The following is a 20,304-nucleotide window of genomic DNA, read 5'->3' on the forward strand; positions in this document are numbered from 1 at the left end:
TACAGTACATAAAAAGGATAAAACCTGATCGAGTCGAGTGTGTGACACTCTTTCCTTAAGACAGATTCGTCCTCCCACCGGTGCTTAGGATTCAATGGACGTCTATCTCCCAGGATACAACGATCAATGTCTTGCACTAGCAGCACTACTATTGCAAGCCTAGCGAACTTTGCTATGCATGAACTCTCTTTATAGGAAAATTAGACTCAGGCAATATGAAGAATAAATGCAAAGTGAAGAAGAATGGCAATTCCCCATACTAAATGAAGTGGGGGAGATGGAATATAAAGACATCTATGTGACTCTTTAGAAAGGTTGTGATCCTTTAAAAGGACACACCATTTCATCTCAAGAGATACAACCATTGGAGTAAATTTAAATTCAAATTTTCCAACACAAGCTTCACTGTAGCCAATGAACTGAAGTTTGAGATTAAGAGAGTAAGATTTGGTAGTAAAGACAGTGATGAAGATGATGAAGATAAATCTGCCATTGTTTTCTTGTGTTTGCTTGTGAGAGCTTAAATGGCTCTAATACCATAACAAGAATATGAACTCATCTTTCTTATTTCATTCAATCAACTATTACAGATATTTATACACTCAGAGTGACAACAGATATAACAAACTAACTAACTATGTAACTGCAGCTAACTCACTGGAACAACTGGAGATGGATTTATAGCTGCAGGAGTAGTTGTAACTGTAGGAGTAGTATGCTTATCAAAATGGAGTGCAAAAAAACATAATCATTTTAAAAAATAAAAATACAATTATTTGTTTTTATCAAAAAGCATAAGCATAGTGAATTAAAAATCCAATCACAAATTAAGCATAACTATATTTTTTTTTAATATAGTGAGTTAAAAAACCCCATTTATAAAAAATAATCTAATCATTACCATCAATATCAAATCATCATCAATAATTAATATTTTATGTGAACTTAATGAATACAATCATTTTTAATCAAGTTAAAAATATAATCACTATGTTAAAAAATAAATGATTTACTCACAAAGCTAATATCCAAAACCTAATGAATACAATTATTCTTAATCAATTTAGAAATATAATCACTATATTAAAAAATAAATAATTTACTCACAAAATTAATATCCAATCAATCATTCTTAGCCTCCGTTTGGCAAGGGCTTTTTCAGGCTTTTTTGGCTATTTTAGCCACAAAAAACAAAATAGGCTATTTTAGCCATAACAAACAAAACATCACATCCAACCTATAATCATTACATTCTTCTCTCACAAAAAAAGTCAAAAAAGTCAAAAAGCCAAAAAGCCCTTCCCAAACCAAGCTTTTTAGCCCAGGCTAAAATAGCCAAAAAAGCCAAAAAGCCAAAAAGCCAACCCACTTCCCAAACGGAGGCTTAATGAATTTAAAAATATAATCACTATTTTAAAAAATAATTATTTTACTCACAAAACTGCTGCCGCTGAACCACCCCTCCCAAAAAAAATAAAAGCTGCTGCCGCTGATGGAATGTAATAATCACTATGCTAGGGCTGCTGTGGCTTTACGATTCTTTAGATCTGCTGGGTAATAAGGGTTAGGGTAATACGAAAACAACAATGATTCATCCCACTAAAAATATCACCACTAATAGCACTAATGCATTAAAAAAGTAAAAAAAAAAAAAAAAAAACACAACTCCAAGACCAAAACATCACATCATTAATGGCGGGACCCACTGCCACCTAATTAGTGGGAGCACTAATTAGTGCTCCCAAGCATTTTTCATACGAAAATGGTTTATTTAGGGCAACACGAAAGTTTTTATTCTTTTTTTTAATCAGAATTGGAATAATGGAGCTTCCACAACATTTGTATGTTAGAAAGACCCTTTTCTTTATATTATATGATATAATTTGTCTCTAGGATTTTAAAATTTAAAATATCTCATTGTCAAAATTTTTTATTTAACAATATTAATAGAAAAAATAAAATTTCTAACTACTCTTTTATATAATAATAAAATTATCTGAATTGTTAATTAAAATATATTTATGATATCATTAAAAATAGTTAATTTACTTGATAATTTGTTAAAAAAATAAGTTATTTATCATACAATTAAAAATTTGAAGGGATAGAATATAATTTCTTTTAAGCAAAATTCACAAGATGTATTTTTAATTTATCCTTATAAATAATATTTTATTTTATTTTTTGCATAGGTCATATGCTAATTTTTAAATATATATTTTATATTCCGTTGGACTTACGGTTAGATTGCTAGTTGACCTTCTTGTCTACAAAACTAAACGCTGGTGCTTATTGTTTTAGAGAAAATATTTTAAAATTTTAATTCATATAATAAGTGGACTTTTTTTATTAATAATTTGTTAATTGTGTGAATGAAAAAAAATAATATTATTAATTTTTTTTAAACTAAAATATATTTATTTTTGTTTATTTCAATATCTATTCACCATCTACATTAGTTTCGATTCTTTAATTTTACTAAAAAAATATCAGTATAATTACATCAAAAATGTAAAACTATTATCTTCAAAATCTCAACAAATGTAAATGTAATTTACCCTTAATTTTTATAATTACGTCATACTCGTAATATTTCCTTGTTAATAGTTATAAGTTACAACTAGAACTACTATTTTATGAGATGAAAAAAAAAATTTAAGTTTGAAATTTGATTTGTGAATTCTTTTTTTATAATTGAATAAATAATTATGAGAGAAAAAGTAATCAATTGATGTATAAGATGTGACATTTTATTTTATTAATTATTTCAACATTGTTTATTTATCTTTATTGATTATTTTTGCTAAAGAGTAATACTAGAGATTTTAAAATTTTTATCAAAATTTTTATCAAATATCTCATATGAATGTAGAATCCATACAATGTGTCATATCTAATAGAATTTTCAGTAAAATTTTTAAAATCTCTAATATTTTTATTTGTCAAAAGAGTGGTAATTCATCCCACTAATTTTTGGATCACTAATAGCTCTAATGAGCTTAAAAAAAAAAAAAAAACAAACAAACAAACAAACAAACTCAAGCTAAAACATTACATCACTTTGGTGGGGACCACTATGCCACATCATTAATGATGTTCTAGAGCTCTCAATTCAGTGCTCTAAAACATTATTCTTGTCAAAATATAAGTTGGCAAACAGTGTGAAGTCACTGGTGATGTCTGTCAATTGATTTTTCATACTTTCAACCCTTGTCCTTTTGTCCACTCATTCGCAACATTAATGGGCGTGGGATTACTTAAGTTCCTTGCTAGGCAAGCAAAAAAAGAATTTGCGGTCAATTTTTAATGGTTTTTTTTTTTTTTTTTGTGATTTTTTTTAGGACCTATTCAGTAGACCAACTAGAAAATAAAAAATAAAAAATAAAAAATTGAAAAGAAAGGTTTTAAAAAAGGTTAAAAATAGCACTTTTTTTAGATTTTTTTTAAAAATATTTTATTTTTTAATTCTATACTAGATGGACTGAGAAAATAAAAATTATGACGTTAGTAAGTGGATCCAAACTCATCCTCAATCTTTTTTTAAGGTAATATTCACATCGTTCCATGTAGTTCAAATGAGATTATATGTTGGATCAGAATTTGAGACAAATGAAAAAACTTACATCTCCTTTTGGCAAGAGCTCAAATGATTAAATAAGTATAAAACAAAAAATAAAATAGACTAAGGCCTCGTTTGGAGGTTCATATTTTAGTTAAAAAGTTAAAAAAATCATTATAAATTGTTACATCACTCTTTCTACTTTGGTGCACATCTTTTCATAAAAAATTAAAATGTTATTAAAATAACATATTCCCAAACAAAGCCTAAATAAGTTAATAAGACAAAATATCAAATCTAAACTATAAATATTTTATTTTTTCTCTCACAACCATCACATCCAAATTAGAAAAAAAAAAATCAAAAGCTCTTTCCAAACGAAACTAATTTAACCTTCGTTTGGCATATAAGCTAATTTGGCTAAATTAGTCACAAAAAATCATTTTACTTTTTATCTTAGAAAACTCAAAAAAGTCAAAAAAGATCTAATCCAAACAAACTTTTTATCTCCAAACTAAAATAGCAAAAAAGTCAAAAAATTAAAAAGTCAACTCACTTTCTAAACGAAGCCTAAGCCAGGCTAAATTAACCAAAAAGCTAAAAAGCGAAGTTAAATTAATTCTTCTCAAACAAAGGCTTAAACCACCAATATTATTATCAATACCTATGAAAAGAACTAAAAATGGGTAATAATATACATAAAGAAAATTTATACAAAATGATATGAATCAATGTGAATTTTTTACTTTAAAACCAAATATCTATGTAGATAACTTTCATTTAAAAAAAATAATATTTTTATATAAATTTTCTGTATGAATAAAAAAATTTATTAAAAATATAAGTATAACATTTCTCCCCCTAATTGCATCTTCAGCGAACATACAAAACGATATTGAATTGTGAATGGTAGAATATGGCATCCACTGTGAATACAATATCTCACCACTCTAAACTTAAATGCTAAACTTAAATAAATACATATTTTTCTATTTCGGAATACATATTTTTTATTTCGAAATATAACGAAGTTTTAATCAATAAACACACTAACTTTGACCATTCCAATAAACAAATACTTGGCGTGAGTTTCATGTTTTGATGAATATTTTTTTCTCTCAGTGGAAAGTTCTTGGGGAGAGATAAAAATTTAAAAAAAAATTTTAAAAAAAAATTGTTGTTAAAGTTAACACTTATCTGGTATATTAAAAATAATTTTTTTTTTTCAAAACCAACACTTGTATGGTTGTTTGTTAGTTATTTCTTTTATCCGTTTTCTTAAGGATAGTATTTGCTTACAGTAGTATTTATTTTATGATAACAAATATTATTGTTTAATGAGCTCACTAACAAAATTTTTTGAACTAACATTTAAAGTAATAAAGTATGTCATAAAATAAGTCAACAATATTGCAAATGACAAAAATAACCTAACTTGATATTTCATTAATCTATATATATTTTTTAAACTCTGTTATATTTGCTAAATTTTTTTATACATCAAACATAACTCTTCATTTATCTTTGAAAGAGTTTTTTATTCCCAAAAAAAAAAGTTTTTTTTTTAAAATTATTAGCAATTATGTTAACTTATTTTTCATACCAAAATTAATTTTTATCTTGAATATTTATTTTTATAATACTTTGTTTTAAAAAAATTAAACATTGAGTTCATCATTGAAGTCAAATAAAAAAAATGAATTCAGAAATTGAAATTAAAAATTAAAAGGTGAGCTCATATTCTCAACAAAAGTAATTAATTTGTTTTTACAAAAAGTCAAGGTTAAAACAGTCATTAAAAAATGCATTGTAAACATTTATGATTAACATTAAAATTGTAAGAATAAATAAGAATAATGTTAAATATACCAATTAGTATACTAACTAGTGTACTAATTGATAATGTGATATAATTTAAGAGATTTTTGGTATTTATAATTTGCATAATGAGTGAGATCAACAATAATGTCATAACTAGTTTTGGTACATCAATTAGTACACTAGCTAATACACTAATTAATGTATGTAGCACTACCGAATAAATAATGAGTTGTTCATTTTTTTCTATACATTTAAGTGCATTTATTATGAAATCTTTCAATGTATCTAATTATATTTAGGGTAAATTACAAATACACCCTGGATTAAAATACGAATCGCCTTCTATGGTTTTAGAAATTACATTCCATCCCCTGAGATTTATTATTTCATAACAAATCGTCCCTTTTATTAATAAAATATCAAGTCAATTAACAGTTTTTAATGATGTTAGAAATATGTTTCAATTAATAATTTAGGTAATTTTATTATTGTATAAGAAATCAATTATGAATTTCATTTTTTTGATTAATTCTGTTACATAAGAAACACTAACAAAGAGGTTTTTGTAATTTTTCAAACCACATCAGGTAATTTATATTTTAATTAAATCTTAAGAGCTATATTTGTAATTTACCCTTATATTTATTACGCTTTAACTAATGCCTCTGATCCACTTGTTAATATAACCCTTTTTAAATTAAGGATTTTGTTAATATGTGCCTAAAGAAACTTAAAAGTATTAGATATTTTTTATTATACTCACTTTTATGCATAATGTAAAAGTAGAAGAAGAAAAAAAATCTTAATATGTGTCTTAAGACAATATTAACAAAACCTTTAAATTAATTAATTCCTCCACAACTCTCTCTCTCTCTCTCTCTCTCTCTCTCTCTCTCTCTCTCTCTCTCTTTTACCTCTTTATCTATTCCCTTCTATTCTCATCACTTTTTTCTATTTTTCTCCTGGTGTACTACATACATTAATTAATATACTAACTAGTATACAAATACTAATTATGACATTATTATTGACTTCACTCATTATAGAAATTAAAATAATTCAAAAACATCTTCAATTATGCCACATTCACTACAACAAAAACACATTTTAATGACACTGTACTAGTGACATCTTTTTAGAAAATGTCATAAAAATCATATTTAGTGGCACATTTTTGAAAAATGTCACAAAACGACAAACATAAAAGGTTCTAGTGACATTTTAATAAATAAATGTCACAACACTACAACGAAAACACACTTTAGTGGCACTACACTAGTGACATGTTTTTAGAAAATGCCACAAAAATAATATTTAGTGGCATGTTTTAGAAAAATGTCACAGAGTCACAAACATAAAAGGCTATAGTGACATTTTAATAAAGAAGTGCCACATCATTACCAAAAAAAAAAAAGGTGATCTAATACCATCAATTTTATGGCATTTTATAAAAGAATGACACAATAAATTATTTTCATGACATTTATCAACAAATGCCACCAAACTGTAGCAGTGATGGCATTTTTTAAAATATGTCACTAAACTAAGTACGTGTAAGTTACTTTTATGGCATTAAGTAAAAAGTATACGATATGACATTTTGAGAAATGCCACTAAATTAAAAACTTCCCATGCTATCTAATGTCAAAAAATAAATTGAACTCAATATAACATGCTATCAATTGGATCAATTTGAGACAAAATAAAAAAAATCCAAAGTTAAAATTGATTTAATTGAAATTACAAAAATCAAAATGAACACAATAGCAAAAATAGAGGGACTAAAAGTGTGATTTGCCCTAATTTTAGCATTTTCTAATGACAAATATGCATGTAAGTGACATATGCCATTCTTTTAGAGAAAATAATAAATTTGCTCAACTCGGTGAGTTAATCTTCAGTGATCATTTTTCGTAAAACACAAACGGTAACATTAATTGTACCAAATTGGCATAAAATTTATTAAAAGTTAAAATTGATCTAAATAAAAATATAAGGACCAAAATTGATATCTATTTTCTTATTTAAAATGTGAAAAAAATTATTTATAAATAAATAAATAAATTTTTTTGTACACAACTATCCATGCTTCACTTCATTACTCCACCTTTTTTTATACACTACAACAATTTACACTTTTGGCGACCAAAATTGACGACAAAAAGGAATTTTGTTGCCAAAAGTTAACTTTTTGGTGACTAAAAAGAGCGTTAGTCAGTGTTTGTTCAGGCTACAACTGCTAAATTTTTTTAGTCGAGAAATATTACTTATTGGCGACTAAAAAAAATTTAGTAGCTGAATATGCCACCTTTTGGCGACTAAAAATTTATCAGTCGGCGTAAGGCTAGATTTTAGGCCACTAAATTCTGTTTTAGTTGTTGTATATTTATTATTGCCGACAAAAGAAAGTTTAGTCGCCAAATAACCGACCTATTTTTACCGTTATTCTTTAGCTACCAGAAAAATAGTCGGCGAATATCCACTTTTGGCGACTACTACTTTGGTCACCGTTATTAATATACAGATCAACAAGTTTTTTAGTTATTGCATATTACTAATTGCTTACAAATTACTAGTTTAGTTGCTAAAGTCAATTAATATTGACGCCCTGTTTGAGTTTACACCTCCTTTCTCTCTCTCTCTCTCTCTCTCTCTCTCTCTCTCTCTCTCATACACAGAGTCTGTGACCACCAAACCTCACCCCATCTCACCTCATTGTAGACCAGTGTCGCATGCCACCGCCACTGCCGCATCCTCACAAGTTCTCTCTCTCTCTCTCTCTCTCTCTCTCTCACTTTCGGTGTGTCTGTCTGTCTGTCTGTCTCTCTCCCCTTCTCTAGCCTTTGCCCTCGGTCTCTCTCTCTCTCTGTCCCCCTTTCTCTATTTCCCCCTTTTTGAATCTTGCTCTAGGGTTTTTATAATTTCTTCAATTTAATTTTGTGTTGATTTCGAAAAATGGGCTTGGTTGAAGTGGTTTGATTTCTAAAGTTTCATGGGTTTGGTGTCCTAAATGGGTTTGACTTTAGTGGTTTCACAAAATTTTTCCTCATTTTTCTTTCTCTCTCATTTGTTTTAAAGCCCTAATCCATTGATTGTGTATGTATTTGTATGTATATTTGGTCCCTGATTGTGTATGTATTCAAAGCCCTAATCTATTGTATTGAAAAACCTATTTGAATGTGATGCAATCAAGATTGAAGAGGCAATATGAAAGTCTACTAACAAATTTGGTGCAGGGATTTCAAAGTGAGAGAATCCATTGAAGCCATGATGTGCTGGAGTAGACAGGATATTCATGTGGGAGTGTAGACCAGAGTGGAGCCAAGAAGTATACTATTTGTGACAAACCCCAACTGTCTTCTTTGTGGGATATGATACACCCTTCATACCAAGGCTAGCTTGCAGTTTATTCACCTCTTCAGTCTTCTCTCCACCTCCAACTTTACTAAAGTAAACCTTTCTTTAATCCTCTCCTCCTCACCAGTATTGCGGCTGTTGTTTCTTGATTGGAGTGGGATATTAGATTGAATGATCCATAGTTGATTAAGTGGATGCTTGAAAAGCAAATAGAAACCAAGGGAAAACAAAGAAACTTAATGCTGTTGATCAACTCTGTTACTTGTTTCTTAATTTCTCTACGGTTATTTTGAGTAGTGTCACTGCTGGAAATGAGGGTTTTAGCGGCGTTTAAAAAACGCCGCTATAGGTCCAAAAAACGCCATAAAATCCTTTCGTGACGTTTAACACCAAACGCCGAAGATGCGGCCGTCGCTATAACTTTGTGGCGCTTCAAAAACGTCGCTATATGACTATAGGCGGCGTTTTATAAAAACGCCGCTAAAAGTTCTATCCGTGACGTCACCATGCTATTTAGCGACGTTTTTAAAACGCCGTCGTATCTCTTTTTAAAAAATCCTTTAGCTACGTTTTTAGAAACGCCGTGACAGTCTTTTTTTTTTTTAATTTTTAAATTGTGCTAATTTTATGTGATTGAACCAAAAAATACTTATAAATAAAACTACAAAATAGCACTAGTATGAAATAATAATTCCCATTCAAAATGCAACATTAATTCACTTTTCCATTCAATTTAATATCTAATCACCATTAAGCACAAAATAACATATCCAAAAATCATGTTTTAGCAAAGACATTAGTAGAGAAAAGTGTTGAGCTATAATGATGGATCCAACTATACAAGAGATGGCAAATTACTACCAAGAAAATTATCCCCAACTCAAAAATATATTCCTGCTTATAACATAAATTTCAAGCTTGGATGAGTTAAATTCAAATTGATGAGAGAGTTCATTGTTAATCTTCACTGGTCTACACGCCTGCATCAGAACATATACTGAAATCAGATTTACCAAAACAAAACAATAACAAGGTTATCTTATTTAAATGCTTCAATCCTTTATTAAATAGCCAATGCTGTAAAATAACTAGCATGTCCCTGCCATTGAGTATATTCAAGTGGCTAGATCCCCATCAGCCACAATTTAATTTATTTGTCCCTCAATAAAAGTGGCATGTGCATGATTGAGTGTCTAGTCCACTATTTGTACTGAGACTTCAGAAGAAAGGGCATGAAATAAGAAGTTGAGTTTGAAACTCATCTACTTTATGCCATTTGATTGGTGAGCAGCAAGAATTCTTCCATGGACCAGTATAATAGTTAGTCCTAATGGGGAGGCTCTGGACCACTTTGCAATCTGCATATTGAAGCATCAAAGTGATCACAGAGCTTGTGCAATCTGCACTCAGAAATAGAGTGATCACAGGCTCTAGACCAGTACTTCACATCTCTCTTTTCTACATGTTATCTATTCTTTTATTTGTTGAATTGACTCACTATTAAACATTAAGCAAACATCATGTCTTAATAGATCTAAAACCTAAACTCTAAACCAAACAGAGTCAGCAGTACTATAAGCCTAACCGCATAGGATAACAACTCACGTCCAATACCATGATCCTTCTCCGCCTACGTTTCTCTCTATATCGCTCTCTCTCCCAACTGTGAACTTCCCCTGCTCTCTCTCTCTCTCTCTCTCTCACAAATGTAGTATATACATGTGCTATCAAATACCACCTATAATGACATATACCACCTTTATTGGGCCTAGCTTCTCTCTGATTCTTAATTGCCTTAGAAAGGTACTGTTGGGTATATTGGATCAATTTTTGGACTATGTTTGATAATTATTACCAATTGTAGGGCTCATAGAACTGAAACCAAGGGAATGGCTAAGAGTTTGCAGAGGATTATGCTCTATAGGGCTGCCAAACTGAGGCCAGCTACCTGCCAGGAATGTGGGTAGCAACTCAGTTTTTAAGTCAAAAAGCAGATAAATAAACTAGAAAAAGGATCAAGAAATTATAACTCAAACGAGAAGACACTAACACTCTCACAAACTGAAAAATAAGGGAAATTAATCCCAGAAGGCATTACCTGGAGGGGAGTTGGTTATTGATGAACTCAATTGATGCCTGAAACTTCGAGATTCATCTTGTTCAAGGTCTTGGTTCAGATGCAACATAAGGCTAAAGGTAAAATATGTAACAAGGCAACATTTGTATCAGTTAAACTATTTGACAGACAGACAGAGATCCACTTAACAGATTCTACAAATCAAACACAAAAATGGCTCAAGTTTGACAATAAATAACAAAAAGTAAAACAAAACATGATGTTTGGCAGGGAACAACAACACAGATACACATAATTAATACTTCTATGACTATAGGGGATTTCTAAAAGGCATACGTATATAGAGAGCCAATGGTAGAGTAATTAAAAACCGGGAAAGCATGGAAGATGGGGCATTAAATTTTGTTATTCTGTCATTAAATGGATCTCATCAGCTGAGCACGATGCAAACATATAACAGTAGCAAATAACTTCGCCACTAATATCATGTTATCTGGAGCTTTGGGAGAAATATTAAATCATAAAAGAAGATGAAACATCTCCTAATACAAGCATTAGAATTTGTTAGTCAAAGTAAGAAAGTTATTATCATAGACAACTCAACAACAATTTCCAGCCCTGTACTGAATGAGCTGAAATACTTTTTACTTTAACCAAACATTATCCTTTGAGTCAGCCCCTCATTATCTAGAACCCTGCAACCCTCCCACTTTATCGTTGGTCTTTTCTAATATAATCAACCCATCTAATTAGGCACATAAGAATGGAGAAGGGAAGGGGAAGGAGAAGGGAAAAAGAGAGACATAGAGCTCAATCACTGTTTTATAGTGCAAGTACACATCCGAAGTATACAAGAAGTTGACCCACTGCAACTTTTTCCTCCTCTCAACTGACCCACCATCTTCATGACCTCTACCTCTCTCTCTCTCTCTCTCTCTCCCTCTAGAAACACCATCACATTTACAGACAAACATCTCTACAAGTTGCCTGAGACAATCTACAACTTTTTAGAGTTTTCCACAAAGAGAAGCCAACTAAGTTGTCTACATTACTTGTTTCAAGCTTTCTTTGAGTCCACAATTCTCTTCCACTATTCTAAAGAATGACTTTTGACTTGGAAGTTGTAAATCAAGATCATATCCTACTTTGTTACTTGTAAGTGCAAAAACAACTTGATCAGAGTCTTCAATCTACTACAGAAATCTTTAAAAAAACCAAGCTAAAGTTCTTTCTTCCGTGATGCATCTAACTGCATCCAAGATCTCTAATTTACTTGTCTCTCTAATAACCATAAGATATCATATTCTCGCCATCTTCTTCCTTACAGAGATTTCTAATGCATGCTTCCTGCCCATTATCTTCATTCACTTCTTTCTGATCAGAGTGCAATGCATATTTAAATAAACGGCAGCAATCCCCGCCACATAGAAAGAAAAGCAATGTTACAGTGAAAGAGCTCTCATAGCCAAAAGTGTTCCTCATTAGAACCACAGAAGTACTTCCCAAATAAATAAATAATAATTAAATACCTGTCCCATTTTTATTCCTTGACTAAAATGAACAAATTCATTCACTGTCCCATTTTTTTCTAAAATCAAGTGCAAGAGATTAATTCATAAAATACTTGAAATTATTGTGTTGTAATAGTTCAAAATTTATCATCAAATTACAACATCAACATATTGAGCACACATCAGCATCATGAAAAGTTCAAAAAACTATTGCATTCAGCAGCACTGTCACGTATGTTTGACTGCTCAAGCAGGTGTTGGTAACCAACTCATGTTGTTCAATACTAAAACAATTTAACGGGAAAGAAACTAACTTTCATTTAGTGTTGTTGTTTCACTGAATGTTCAGAATCGTATGTAATAAAAACAAAAGCATACAGCAGGGAGAGAATCACCTATTGTTTGAACTTTCCACTGTGAAGTTATTGGCCACTAAATTACTACATATTACACCCCAGCAAATCACAATGTCAGTTTCAGTTTCAAGGGTACAAGTCAATGTAGAAACTGTCAGTTTCAGTTTGTTGATAATTGTTATAGACCAAAGAAGGAATGAACTTCAAAACTTACAAAAGAAGTTTGTTGATAACACCCATTTACATGTGTTTAAATTAAGCTATGAATGGTTATATAAGAAATACTTACATATTCAGGAGAGATGTACTCATTTGGGCAGGAAGGGTACCGGCTAATTTGTTATTCCCAAGAAACCTGAGCATAAAGAAATTAATTCAAGGAATAAAGAGTACACCATAATCACCAAATTTCATCTCAACCCAATTTCTACAAAAGGCATAATCAATTGCATTAAATTGTAACATGAATACAGAGAACTAGTAGAAAAGGATTGGGCAAGACTTGCGTTAATAGACCTATATACAACAATTATCTTAATTTACTTCACTTGCTAATATGTGAAATTTCATAACAATTGCTCTCTAGAACAAAGTGGAAAGCATTTGTTATCTTGGGATGCTTAATTTAACAATCTATTAATGGGCAAATTAATTATAGAACGAGCACTCTACATTTTTTTTTAGAACAGCACATTTAGAACATCCACAGCACGGCAATTGCGATACCACGAAGGCCAATCCTTAAGGATTTCTGCAACCTGGAAGTAGCGAAGCATAACCGATAAATGCTTCACATAAACTCCACAACTACTACAAAAAAGAAGAAAGAATAAAGATTTCAAAAAAAATTACATAATATGTAAGTAACAATCTTACAATCTCACATAATGCCAAGAGGCTCAGTAGATGACAATTCAGCAAACACAATATGTAAGTAACAATCTCACATAATAAAGATTTCAAAAAAAATTACATAAAGCTTTCATATTATACTTCGCACAACGAATCAGATCATATATATAATATGTTCAACAAAGATTTTAAAATTAGAAACCAATATAGAGATGCTATGGCAGAATCCTAAAGAAACAAAAAATGGGAGCAAGAGTATTTGACCATCTAGATCACTGATAAATGGAAAGAATTATAATTATTATTTTTAATTATGTACTCAAATATCTAAGAATTAATTTTAGAACAAGTGATCACAGAGAGAAAGGTATAAAAAAATAAAACAAAAAATGTGCTATGTTCCATATTACAAGTTTTATACACAAATTCATTCACTCTTGAATAGGCAAGCAGGTTAAGGGATTACTCAGGGTTGGCAGAAAAATCATGCACACATTAATAATATAAATTCTAACATATCTTACCAGCCGAGCTAATAAATGAATAGAGAGAGAAAAAAAAAAAACATATCTTCAATGAGTATACCATTTTTTCACAACTGTCCTGGGGGGGAATGAAATTAAAGAGAAAATGACCGAAATTGAGGGGGGAGAACACCTCAAAGAATGTTTGGAAGATGGATTTCTTTTTCAGTGTAAACATGGGGGAAATTCACAAAAACTGCTATTTACAGCAAAAGACTTGGAATATAAAATTATTATTCGAGAACGAAGTGAAATTCCACAATCATAGAAGAAATGCCCACAACCAAAGAAACACAATACAATCTCCAGACATTTTACAAGGTATGATTATTTATAACAAAAATAACTTCCAGTATTACTTGGACAACTCTACAACTCTTATTCAGAGTCTTTAATGGTAGTCTTAAAGTACATCCCACCTAGGCAGTTGAAGATGAAACCTACTCAATTAGATGAGGGCTTCATTCAACAGAATAACCCCTACATAAGTTCATTCAACATCACTACATCTCCTTAGAAATATAATAAAAAATAAAGAAACATAGGTGCACATACATGTTGCCAGTTTAAGAGAAATTTGCAGAGTTACCAAAATATATAAAATAGACATTACGTAGAGGGCATAGTTTCTGGTTACCATTGAAGCATTGTAGCATTAGTATCTTTAGAATTTTTTGTCATCAAGACAAAGTCGAAATTCTGTTAAAAGACATCATATGAGTCAGGATATATCGTAAGAAATAATTCCAAAAACCAAAAACCATGTCAGCAAAAAATGCCTTGCCAACTTGCCGCAATGCAGTGCAGAAGCTTTCCTCCTCTTGACGTGTCCAAGCAGCCCATTGCAGTGTTTGTTTTTTCGCTGCACTACAAACTGCATTCCAGAGGTACAATCAATATTCTCAATTCAGTAACAAAAATGACAAAACACCTCAATTGAGACAAATGATTAGAAACTTCGAAATGACAAGCACAAAATATTACCTGGCTGCTATAATCTCTTCATGATTTTGAAGAACCAAACTGTGTTTGTTGATTTTGAAGTTTTAGATCAGTGTCATATCAATTTACAACATTGGCTTTACTACTTAATATAGGGAAGACAATTTTTTTTTTTTTTGGGAGGGTTCTTGCTTGGCTTTATGTTTATGGATCTATACACAAAAGAACATGAAAAATCTCATAGAACTCATTTATTCAAATCTTTAAGCATAAATACTAGTATGGTTTTAAGTAGTTTTAATGGGCATTGAAAGACCTCATAGGAAGATGTAGCAAGATTTAGATTTCACGGTAGCCACCTCAAACCCACAGATCTGCTTCATAAATCCACCACCGTTGTAGCCTCAAATCCACCAAATCTGCTCAGTAAACCCACGACTGCTGCCTCGAATCCATTTGGGTTTGATTTCAAAAATCAATTATAGTTAGATAAAGAAATGGGGTTTTATTGGAGAGAGAGAGAATTAGCAACCATAGGTACTGCTTGCTGTTGCTGCAAAGGTGAAAAAAATAGAGGGAGAGAGCTTCTTGTAGCCATGAGAAATGGAGGAGGAAGATGAAAAAAATAAGAAAAGAAAAGGAAAGAAAAAAAGAAAAAGAAAAAAAAAACCTAGAGAATCCCAGCAGGTGGAGAGGAAGGCACATCACCGAGGATGTGAATTGCAAAGGTAGACATAGCCATACTTGGTTTAACACAATGGAGACATACGTAATTCACCGAACCCTGCAACAGTGAATGTATAGAATTTTATTACTAAGTTTAACCAAACTTTTCAGTCGTTAACATAATGGGGAAAAAAATCAATAATACAAATCTTATTTCCATTAGATGTAGGGTGCACTATATCTAATAATACAAATCTTATTTCCAATATCAAAGAACAACCCTGCACTTCAAAAAAAAAAAGGTGATTAGTAAATGAAACAGAATTACCTTATGGAAAAAAACAGAGATCTTCAGCCATTAAAAAAAGGGAGGAAAAGAGCTTTTTATGCAGAGCTCAAATTCTTACCTACTCCAATCCCAAAAATAAGATAAAATAAATTAACAAAAACTAGATGCAGAACTTTCATTTGTGAAGAAAAAGATGTCAAAAATGTGCAGCCACCAATTTTTCTATAGGATTAAACAATTACTATTTACAAACCCATGAGGCCTATGCTATCTCCTCCATAGACCTCATCAATGTTCCTTGAAACCTTCAAGAGACCAAAGTCAAATTAGGCAAAAAACATTTTGTAACAAAGTCTATGCAAGAAAATAGATAAATCCATTTGAAATAAATAGACCATAAAAATCGAAGAAAAACAAGGCCATTAAAGTTTCATGAAAACAATACCAATTCCTTGCTAAGTTCGACATCAGCTGGGTAGCTGCTCTGCTTGCCGTGGCTGCTCCCACAAAAGACACAAATACTCTTGAACACACAAAGATATATACACACATAGCTAATACACACAAACTTAACTTAACAAGATATCATAACATTAAAAACAAAACTTAACTTACATCATTTCTTATTGCACTTTGTATATTGTTCATGTTGGATATGATGTACAAAAAATTCACACCAATTTATATTTATGTTATGTGATTTGTCTAAATAAGCATAAACTGTTATTAACTCATTGCCTGTAGTGTATATTAACCATAACCTGATAGGTGTTATTACAATGAAGACTCAAAATTTTAAAAAAAACTAGTCCCTATAAATTAAACTATGTACAAAAAGCATACACCATAAAATAAAAGCAAATATAGATGAGGGAAAAGGGGTATATGAAGATGGATACCATACATAAAGATGAACAGCTGGAACAAAGAAAAATCATAAAGGTAAAGGCCCCTGTTTCACAAAGAAAAAATTCTGCATCCACTAATAGCAAAAACACAGAATGAGCAATATAAAGTGCTATGAAAATCTGTCTACATTGTTTTGGTCAAGAATAGGAAGCCTTGCAATATAAACTTAGAGCAAACATCAAAGGTAGTTAAAGTTGAACAATGCTAAAATGCTAATATTGTATCAACAAATTCATGAGGAAGCAATCACTCAAGTTCAACATCATAGCATTACAGATTGAATTCACGATGTGATAACTATAAATTCATATTCGAATGAACACATGGATTCAAATTCAAATCTCTCACAACAAATTTATAATTAAATATGAACTTCATGAGCAGAGAGAGAATTTACTGCATTAAATCGCAAGGGGCAAGTCAGGCAAGAGGAGAGTTGATCCAAACCCTAGGAGGAGATTCAAGATTGTAAACCCTAGGAGAAGAATCGACCGAAGGAAGAGAGAGAGAGAGAGAGAGAGAGAGAGAGAGAGAAGAATCGATGAAACTGAGATTGGATTGAAATCGAAATTGTGCAGATGGTTAGTAGACGATGCAGATGGTGGTGGCGGTGGCGGTGGAGCTTCGAAATCAAAATCATTCTGAGATTGGATCGACCGAATGATGAATCATCGAGCTGAAGAAGGTTGAATCGAGTTGAAGGAGCTGAAGGACCTAGAGAGAGAGAGAGAGAGAGAGCGAGTGAGTCAGATTTGGGGGATCGGTTTCTATGAGACTGCAGAGTTTCTCAGGTTGAAATAAGTTGGTGAGAGATTTGAGCAGCAGTGTTAAAACATTCCAAGGCGCTTTTTAAACGACTTCTATTACTTAAAACGGTGCCGTTTTAATTAAAACAAAATGCGACGTTGACAAAACGTCGTTAAATATTATAAATAGTGGCGTTTTAAAAAACGCCGTTAAATAAACGCCGTTAAATCATATATTTCCTGTAGTGTGTTATACAAATTTTATAAAGGACAATTAATTTAACAGTGCTGGTGTACTCTATACGTGACTAATTGGTTTTAAATCAAAAGTAAAATATAGGATATATACATGGGGTGATGATTGATCTATGCCATAGGTTTGATCCAAATAAAAAATGAAAATAGTGTGATAAGAGTGTAAATGGAGTGATTTGCCGACTGATGTTTGTTGAGAATTAACCTTACGTAAGAATTTATTTTCTGAGTAAGAACTGCATACATGTTAAGAAGATAAAGGCTATCCCAATATTAATGGGATAAACTAGGAAATAGATATGCATTGTATTTATTGTAAATCTTTAAGATACCTATTATAGATGGGATTCCTAGGATGCTTAGCACAATCATAGGATGTCACTTATATAAAGCTGTATACTCAGATTCAATATTCATTCAAGGCAGAATATTTTCTCCTCTATTTCACATGGTATCAAAGCAGGTTTAACAAAACTAGCTTTTTTCTTCTGCCTCATTTCACCATTTTCCACCATCATGGTAAACGAAAGGGGTTCGGATGAAGGTCAATCAACTGCCGTCACCGACACCACAAATCTTTTTTCTCTCCATCATTCTGATCATCCTAGTATTAACAAAATGAGACTCGGGCAGTTGCTAAAATTGGTGAATTTTTCCCCTTCGATTATATAAAATCTGAATGTTATAATCACATAATTATTTTCATATATATGAGTTGAGATAAAAACATAAATAAATAAATAAAAACGAAATAAGAAAAAATGAATTATCTACAAATATGTTAGCTTTATATATATATATATATATATATATTATTCTAGAATTGGTTCAAGAATAGGAATCTAAAATATGTTATTCCATTGAAGCATACTGTTGGTATAGACTTCTTATTTGTACGTCATTATCATCATTTAACAGAAATCTGGTATATTATATATGAGTTGTAAACAAAATAAGGTTGATTTTGTATCTTGTATAACAAATACACTTGTGTTCATATGGAAATGATAGACTAATTAAAGTTAATTTTGTATTTTGTATAACAAATACACTTGTGTGTATACAGATAGGAATGATACACAAGTTTACTCATTACACAAGATACTATTTCTTATTAGTCTTCCCTCCTTGATCCTAATAAGAGAAATTTGAGAAGGTCTTAACTAATTTTATTGTTATTTAGATTATTCACTTTTCTAGTTAAAATAAGACATATTGGCTTGGTTTCTTAATTGCAGTTTTTTTTTTTTTTTTTCTTTTCCTTTGGCACATCCTATATGGGTTGCATTCCCTGGAGCTGCCTTCTTTTTTTTTTTTTTAAATATACCATCTACTTGTCAAAAAAATCATATGACTAATGAATTACTAATGAAAAATGATCTAAGTGTTATGTACATAAAATATTAAGAAAGTTCATTGTAATTTTGTAAAAAATGTGCGTCATGAGAGGTGAGTGTAATTTACCTTCTTTTATTTTTATTTTTATTTTTATTGCCCTACGGTTGAACACTGGCCCTTGTCTATGTGTCAGTGCCTTATTGAAGTGCATGCTTAGTTTCATGGAACTGAAGATGTTTCTCTTCGGTTATTATAATGTGATGCATGACTGTTGAAAGTATGACCACCAATATGGATGTGAATGTATGCTTTTTGGAAAATGCCATACAAACAACTTTTTTTTCTTTCTTTCAAGACATGTCTTTGAATTTTGGCTCCTTATGCAGAAGTTGGAGAGAAGAAGATCGTTGCTCTGTTCTTATACAACTCATCCAAATATGCAAATTGGGGTTTGTTTCAATTCAGTAATATCTCAATTTAACCTTTTAAAACTTATCCTCCTTAACATAGGTAGAAATTACATCCCAAATTAAATGATTTTGGTGATTTTGATAAATGTGTGAATTGGGTTTCCTTTTTTTAACATGCAAAATAGTGTTCTGTGATCTTTTGTTTTTATTTGACTATTGAAAATTAGGATTATAGTGAAAAAGGAATATCCCATTGCACTTAAATTATGGGATAAGTAATCAAATAGCCATTGACAACCCATTGGTATTTTAAACTCAATCTATTGTATAACACTATTAAATGAGTGATTTCTTTGCTACAGATCTGTGGTGTTTTAACCTCTTCAACAATCTTGGAGTTCATATTAATTCAAAGGTTGTTTGAAGCTAGATTAAGCTGATTTTTGAGTATTATCCTCTATAATCAGAGTTTATTAGGTATTCTCTCTTTCTCACTCATAAAACACACACAATACCTCTATTTTGTCACTTGTTTATGATCTGGTTTTACGCATAAAACTTGATACAATCTGATGCTGTAATCTTCTAACCCATGAATTTATTAATTTTCAACAATTTTAATATATAAAGGGATAGTTGTGATTTTCTTTTCCTGTATTTATGTTGTGATTTTATATAATGTTTTGCAAGTG

The 20,304-nt window shown here is 30.8% G+C and overlaps 2 long non-coding RNA genes across 3 annotated transcripts; one reads left to right on the top strand and one right to left on the bottom strand.

The window, feature by feature from the left end:
- The first annotated feature begins 8,040 nt into the window (after window positions 1-8,040).
- On the top strand, window positions 8,041-19,878 carry LOC145806536 (uncharacterized). The gene is made up of 3 exons (XR_014349856.1): window positions 8,041-8,141; window positions 8,617-8,830; window positions 19,589-19,878. It is a non-coding gene; the product is annotated as an uncharacterized LOC145806536 (long non-coding RNA).
- LOC114276413 (uncharacterized) lies at window positions 13,361-17,858 on the bottom strand. 2 transcript variants are annotated; one of them, XR_014348412.1, is made up of 3 exons: window positions 15,994-17,858; window positions 14,695-15,783; window positions 13,361-13,491 (listed from the first exon to the last, which is right to left on the bottom strand). It is a non-coding gene; the product is annotated as an uncharacterized LOC114276413 (long non-coding RNA). The 2 variants fall into 2 exon arrangements; XR_014348411.1 differs by having other exon boundaries at window positions 14,695-14,931; window positions 15,042-17,852.
- Window positions 19,879-20,304: the final 426 nt, after the last annotated feature.

This window comes from Camellia sinensis, chromosome 13 (assembly GCF_055761805.1).
Source record: "Camellia sinensis isolate YWXY chromosome 13, ASM5576180v1, whole genome shotgun sequence".
In the NCBI taxonomy this organism is placed as follows: Eukaryota; Viridiplantae; Streptophyta; class Magnoliopsida; order Ericales; family Theaceae; genus Camellia; species Camellia sinensis.